Source organism: Papilio polytes, unplaced genomic scaffold, assembly GCF_000836215.1.
Source record: "Papilio polytes unplaced genomic scaffold, Ppol_1.0 DF824191.1, whole genome shotgun sequence".
NCBI lineage: Eukaryota > Metazoa > Arthropoda > Insecta > Lepidoptera > Papilionidae > Papilio > Papilio polytes.
Window position 1 is genome coordinate 3,460,729 of NW_013525013.1, and position 7,654 is coordinate 3,468,382.

The 7,654-nt window shown below is 31.0% G+C and overlaps 1 protein-coding gene across 1 annotated transcript in view; it reads right to left on the minus strand.

Annotated features, from left to right (window-relative positions):
• LOC106110898 overlaps positions 1 to 7,313 on the minus strand; it is a 54,264-nt gene extending 46,951 nt beyond the window's left edge. Inside the window, exon 1 of the mRNA XM_013292848.1 lies at positions 7,202 to 7,313. The gene's annotated coding sequence lies outside the window, so the exon portion shown is untranslated. The remainder of the gene's footprint in view (positions 1 to 7,201) is intronic.
• Positions 7,314 to 7,654: the final 341 nt, after the last annotated feature.

Below are 7,654 nucleotides of genomic sequence, written 5' to 3' on the forward strand. Positions count from 1 at the left end.
TTAGCTAACGGTGAATACTCGATTGTACCGTACGGCGAAATGTTGTTCACAGCACAGGCTCGATTCAAAAGTCAATTGACCAGAGCTGCAGCGATGGGAAATAATGAATGATTATTACACACGTGCACACCATACGTACATCGGTTCAAGTGTTATATAGCAATACTCTGTCCAAGACTTTTTTTACTTTCAATTGCTTTTGTTCCAATCGCGTATTTGTTTAATAAATCTGGGTTACCGCTGCCAAAACACTCTTGCAAAACAAATGTTGTCATCTCTCTCATTTTCTTTGTAATAAACAGAGTAAACAGTACTTTTTGCACGATTGTCTCAACAGTGGAAACTAACAATGAAACATGATTCATCAAGGTCATTACGACTTGTGAAATATTTGACGGTCCTTTCTCTTAAACGTAATTATATCTGAAAACTTAAAACAACTAAATAACGGTTCAGTTTCTAATGTTCAAATTAATTTTCCTTATAGGTATAAAACAGCTTTAAATAATTATTTTGTTAATCGAAGCTTATATTATTTCTCATTGTCTTTCCCTTCAAATAAACTTTGAATTACTGAACTTAGTTATGAAATAAACTCAGTGAATATTAAAAAAAAACACTATTGAAAAACGCTATTTAAAAACAAATAAAAAAACCTTCTATTTTTCTCTGATTATTGACAAATAAACATCTTAATTCACAAATAATTTCTCTGATGATATCATGATATACAGATGCTCTGAGAAACAATGATTCAACGTTCTTACTAATCAAATGAGCGATTGCTTTTGTATCATTGCTATGCATGTAATCCTTCAGTTAACAGATATGTATTGATCTAATAAACTTTGGGCAAAATTATGGTACGCGCGAAATAATTCTTATTGGATTGTCTCAATACAAAATAGGACATAATGACTATTGTTACGGAAAATAATACATGTAAAATACATTACGTACGGCTACATTTACCGGAAGAAATTTTGAGGGTGGCAATGCAAGCGTGACTAACAGATGCCGGCAAATAATTACTAGTATTATTAAAAAAAAAAACTTTACTAACCCGAAAAACATAAAAAAATCATAGTCCCTTCATCAAAATTTTCATGATTGCGTAGTTGGATGTATGAGCTCATCAACTTAAAAGAGAACAATAATGCTTTGTTATAATCCGATGACGACTCAGCTCGGCCAAGCGTGCCCGATGCATATACGTTTAGAAGATATACCATCCATAGTACGACTTAGGGCTGCTAACTCTTTGAGTTTGAATGACTTAAAAATTGCATGCCAAAGGTTTGACATTAATGTCGAGTCAGGATGTGAAACTAGTCGCTAGATGTCCTATTTTCGATTTATCTGCCAATGGAACATAATTGTATATAAGTGGTCACTGATTTATTGAACGTTGGCAACCCTAGTTACAATGCATGTGATAGAATCGTCAGATAAATGAAGAATATTGTGCGCCAGATGCACGCTAATATACTTACGGTGAAAGTATGCATTTCGTTTTAAACAGCACAGTTTCTGAGACAGTTAGTTATTAAGTCATGTTATTTGATATCAAATTTCCAATAAGTATGTTATTTATACCTAAAAATGCCCTGCTTACAAAGTAGAACACATAAAATGATCTCACTAGGAAATAAATGTTTTTTGCAATATGTCCTTCTGTTTAGAAGTAAGCCATTTTCGTTTATTCTTATAAATAAGTAAGTATCCAGTTTTAGCGATGATCGAAGATAAAAAATATTTTAGAAAGGAACATGTGTATTTAATGTAAGTGATACGGAATCATTTGAGAATTCGCAACGTAAACGAATACACAATATTTGTGAAGCAGACGCAAATGTGTTGTGAACTTAGTAAACATCTCAAACCGGATCCTTTGCAGTTAACAACACAAAGAACAGGAACCACTCTCACCTATGTTTCAATTGTTGCTTGCAACAAACAATATTTTGACCTAAAACGAGCTTGTGACTCACAAACAAAATTAGACATTTAAAAGTTTTCAAGGCTCTTACTGTAAATCAAATGTATAGCAAATATTGGGATATGGACACAAATATGTTTAAAACAAAATGTATAAAATAACTAGCAAATTCTATAGACGTGTTTATGCGTTGCGTGGCTAAATAAATTTCAAAAAATATTGGTACTCGTTAGATGGCGTTACCATCGTAAATTAAGCTATTTTATTGAACTTCTTAAATCAGGTAATTTCCATATTCTCAAAGCCCGTCGCGAACGATACATTCTAAGTATTTCTTTAATCAAAGCTCCATAGGAACACCCTTTCGCGTTTCTCGTGTTATCTATTCTTTCGCACACCAATTTTTGTTTGTGAATTATTGTGGCAAAATGTGCTGCCATCGACAATAAATTGTTGATCACAAATTATTAGTTGGTTCTTTTGTAACCTTTTGTCAAAAAACACAATAAATACCAGAATGACAAAGTATACATTAGTAAAAAAATAACAAGATCAATTGGAACGTTCAAGAGCAACGTTCCTTGTTATATTTTTTTATGAATTCTAAAAGTCATTGAACATATCAAGGTTATTGGTTATTTTATATTACATATACAATACTATTCAGATAGACGTAGTTACAATAAAAGACAGTGTGACCATAACAAGAGTTTACTTAAACACAAAAACCTGAGAAATAAAAAAATAATGCATTCAAAGTTGGGCACTAAAGCTAACAATTTTTATAGGGTAATTAGGAAAATGTATTACTAATCTTTGCACACTAGTTTTTAAATTATACAAGTAAATTTCCTACTATATGTACACGTTGTTCGAACATAAGCAAAACTCTCGATAACACAATAAGATGTGTTAATTTATATTCAAGACAAACAAGAAATTATCAAGAAATCATCGTGGGACAGTCTTCCATGTGAGGTGCAAAGTTTGTTTTGAAATTCACACTCGCCACCTGCGATGCGATAGAGTCATATTGAAACGAGTACATTCATGTGCGATCTCGTAAACAATGCTTACACAATATTATCTGTCATCAATGTAATTACATTATGGTGTATGAATTTTATCATAAAACTACGCTTTTTAGAGTAAATAATAGAAAAAATGGGAACACGACATTAGCATGCAGATACTGATGCGCTGTGTTAGGTGTGCGCTTTTTTATTTATCTTTTCCTGTATATGAATTTATATTTACACATTTTTCTGGCTGACAATGGTCATTTATTATCTATGCTTTTTAAATTGACAATGCAAACCTGTCTATTTTAGAAGTTTGTGATTACAGTCTCGAAAAGGTAAAATTGTCTAGGTAGGTTTATTATAATTTCTCAGATCTGTTGAATTAAACTATTGTTATCTTTTGGTATAAAATTTTCCATCAAATATGTGAAATTTGAAGTTTTATTAGCATGTTTCGAAAGAGTGCAGCAATCATTACATCTATACTGCTACTCATTTTTGCTTCCTCCGTGTTTTACATGCCAGAAAGCTGAAAAGATTGTATAATGTCCAGATAAAGAAAATTGTAGGCTCGATTCACAAATATATAGAACAAAGTCCTTATAAAACCACTAACGTTGTAATTGAGTATATAACCACTTCTAACGTTAGGATCACCCAAAAAATTAAAAGAATATCTTATCGCCCAATGTCATCAAAAGATTAAACAAGTTAGATAAAGTTTTAGAGTTGTAAATAGAGATAAGCCGAGAAGAAACCAGACTAAGCCACTTGCTTTGCTTGTACAGATAATGTTTTTTTAAGATTTCCAGCAAAGACTTTAACCAAAATTAAGAGGTAAAGGTATTTGTTATTATACATTACATTTAAATGTATTATTGTTATTTGTTACTTTAAAATTTATTTAAATTGACTAACATGAAATTTTTGGTCTACGAATTATAATTAAAAAAAAATTAAACCTAATATAAAATATTTTCGTTGGATTAGACGTTATTTTTTTTTTTAAAAAAACTCAATAATTAAATATAAAAACAGCTTTCAAAACTTGTCTGTAAGAAAGCAAGCATACTCTTCTTTATTTTCTTATACCGCTATATGAACGGTCATACTTTGTTTCGGTTAATATACCACGAAACAATGGCGCATCCGTTTATGCACCGCAGAACTGCATCGCATACGGGAGACTGCCGAGTTACGATGAAAATGTTTTCTAGTCGAAAATTAGATCCAATCAATCTATATTACTTTCCAAATAAGAAACCGGTAATCAATGATCTCGATCTGTCAAAAGTTGAAAAGTTCAGATTTAAATAAATAACTATTTAAATCAATTATCAAGTTAAACATAATTAATATAATTTTAAAAGCTTGTTAACTTATTTTATATGCAGTTATTTCTTGCTTCAAACGCATTGGAATGACTTGCAACAAAATAATTTCATTATTATAATCATTCTGTATTTGATAACAGCTACAACAAAAATTTTATTATTAAATCAAATTTAATCTATATGATAATTGTGTATGTTTCTTGACGATTACATGATAAGAAATCAAAACCGTTAATAGTTTAATTTCAATATAATAAATAAAATTAATTTTAATTTCACCGTTTGTATCAGTACTTCTTAAATCTTCACTGTCAGATAAACATAAAGTAACCCAGGCCTGTTCCACAAATTTCAAAACTACGCAAGCAGTAACATTTCTAATGATAAATTGTCTGTCATAGTAAACATGTTGTAAAACATATAAGACCTAACCCTGATCTAATCCATGTCAAAAGTAATAAATAACATAAAATTTTAAAAACTCTCGTCGACAGTGCAATGTTTAGGGCCTGTCCCACCACTGTCTGATAGATGCTTAGACAGCTTACGCTAAGGGAACAAAATCAGATATTTCCATTACATATTTTACACGTCGGATTGGTATCAGACAATTTTCAATTTGGTGGGACAGGCCCTTAAAATGTTAAATTAAAATAATATTCTTAGTACGTAATCCTAAAGTTAAAAAATAACTGACATGCAGTGAGTGGTTCGTGCTAAATTATTAAAGCTTCATTTCAAAAGTTATATACATGAATACAAAATAATAACGGTAAAAGTAATGTGTTTTTGTCGAGAGGGGAGTTGTTAAGAAATGTTATTAGTTAACGGCGCTTGTGTCGCGTTAACACCTTGAACCTGAACGAATTGCTTACTCACAAACTGGCAACATAACGACGGTCTTGTCATAGCAGAAACATCACTTGTATTTCGGGAGAAAGGACCATCTAAAGAGTGTAATCGATGACCATGCTTGCATAGTAATATTCACTTTTTGTATTTTTTCTAGAAAGGTTACCCTGAATAATAAATTTGAAGATTTCATAATCTACGTTTGTATTTTAGCGCAAGTAGTTATACCTTTTACAGTTCTTACATGCATATTTCTAACTGGTAATTTACAAGCCAAATTAAACGTTTATAATAAGCTTAAAGCTTCTATGATACTATTCTACCTTCTCAAATTATTTAGTTATTTTTACACAACATTCAAAGTTATAAAAACGTGACAGTTGTTTGTCATGGCAACACTGAGTACAAAGTACAAATGTATTTACGTAACATTTGCTTATTAGTTAAGCACATGTTAGTTACTGTTAAAGAACCGCATGCGAGGCGATGGTGAGGCGAGTCTCCTGCGGTTTATGTCGGCATAAGATATGGATCACGATTCGACCACTGCCGCACCGCAAATACATGTTTCGAGTTTCTACTTGTATCGAATAAATTCGAACATTCCAAAAAGGTTTTAATGTTTTCGGACAGATCGAATAAAAGTTGCTGGCAATCTTTATTTAGTGACTTATAATGATAATTGTTTTTATTCGGTTCTATTAAATTCAGATTTTAAAACAGTTTTTTTCTTTTGTCACAATGTACTTATGTATCAAAATAATTAATTAAAAACACAAGACGTAGGGATTTCATAATTATCGTGTTATAAAAAAGGCTCCTTGCAACGGTTTTCCGCCAATTGAAATAAAATCTAGACAAATGAAAAGCGAAAAGATTTACCCTCACAATTATTTTTATTATTACCTTTAATTATGTAAATTTTATATGAAAATGTAAAAATCTAGATAGAACCTTGTCTCCTAATAGTGATACTGTTTTTGTATATTTAGAAATGATGCAATCGATTTCGACATATTAAAATTATGCAGAAAACGTAATAATACGCTGTGATATCACTTCGCGTGGGAATAACATATTGATTTTATCAAACCCGGCTATCGGGCCATAGGATAAGATAAGCAAAGAATAACAAGTATGTACATAATATAGCTTAAAATCGCAATGTACACTTTACGACACCATAACAATACCAGGTAAACCAATATTGACTCAGAAAAGTTTATTTTTAAAATTACTACGAAATTGGTACGGTTATAGGTTTAAAATGGTTCCTTTCTAATTATCTTTGTAATTCAAAAATCTAAATTTCATCTAGCAATTTTAGTCACATCTTTAGTTGTTTTGCTATTGAATTGCTATAAAAATTAAAACTTGGGCTTGTATTATTGCTTAGAGCTGTACAGATGTTTAAGGAATTTCATGTTCGTTAATACAAGGCAACCCGCTGTTCCTTTGGTCCTATAACTACAATAAAAACTTCCAGCCTTTAAATCACTCTGGAGCAGGCTGCTAATTGTTGTCTTCATTAGAAATCTTTTACGTTACAGACAAAAGATCGTTTTGCTTTCTTTGATTTTATTTTCGTTTTTGTAAAATGGATATACTTTTGGAAAATAACTTTAGTAACACCCCAGGCCCTAGAGAAAAAGGATAAATATCAATTGCAAAAATAGTGTGAATTTATACTAATAAATGAAATCTCGTTGTGCCTTCAATAAGACCGGGTTTCAACAAAGGACCCAAAATACAAATTACCACAAAGAATGCTTAGTTTTAAAGTTTCGACATTTCTTTGTAATCCGCCACTAAAGTGGCATATTTCCTCCTGTGTTTTGCATATTGTGCTTTTAATTTTGGATTTTTTATTACATTTTTTAGTTCTGGCAGATTAAAATTCAGCACGAAATACATTTTTTATTAAGATTATTTTTGTAATGTGTAATTGTAGAAAGGACAAGCCGATCTTTTAATATCAAGGCTAATAAAACACCTGCAACCGCAGATGCGTTACTGTTTTCGACTTAAAACGATAGTTATAATGTAAAACTTACCGTAAGTCCCCATTGTTAAAGCACCTATACAAAATACATTGTCGTCTCCCTTCTTCTTTTAGGAAAAGAGATAGCACCATGATTTTTGCAGTAGGGTTATGAAGACGTAGTATCAAATAATTCTAATCTTTCAAATCAATTTATGGTCACCAATCTCCTTCTAAAACAAAAGTTTTAAATATGATAAGACTTCAGGTCTAAAAACTTTTATTGTAACTTATAATCGTTCTAAATGTAACTATTTTGCATTGTTTTAGTTGAGCAGGTTGACATTGTTAAATTCTACTATATCGAAGAACGTACTTCGATAAGCAGATGAATAAGTTAAATGTTAACAAATTAATCTACTAAGTGAATGTCACTACCAAATAGACCGGTTCTTAGCGCAAATTCGAACCAAAACATTGCGAAGAGATAACATTGTAACACTTCGTTTAATTATTTCGTACACGC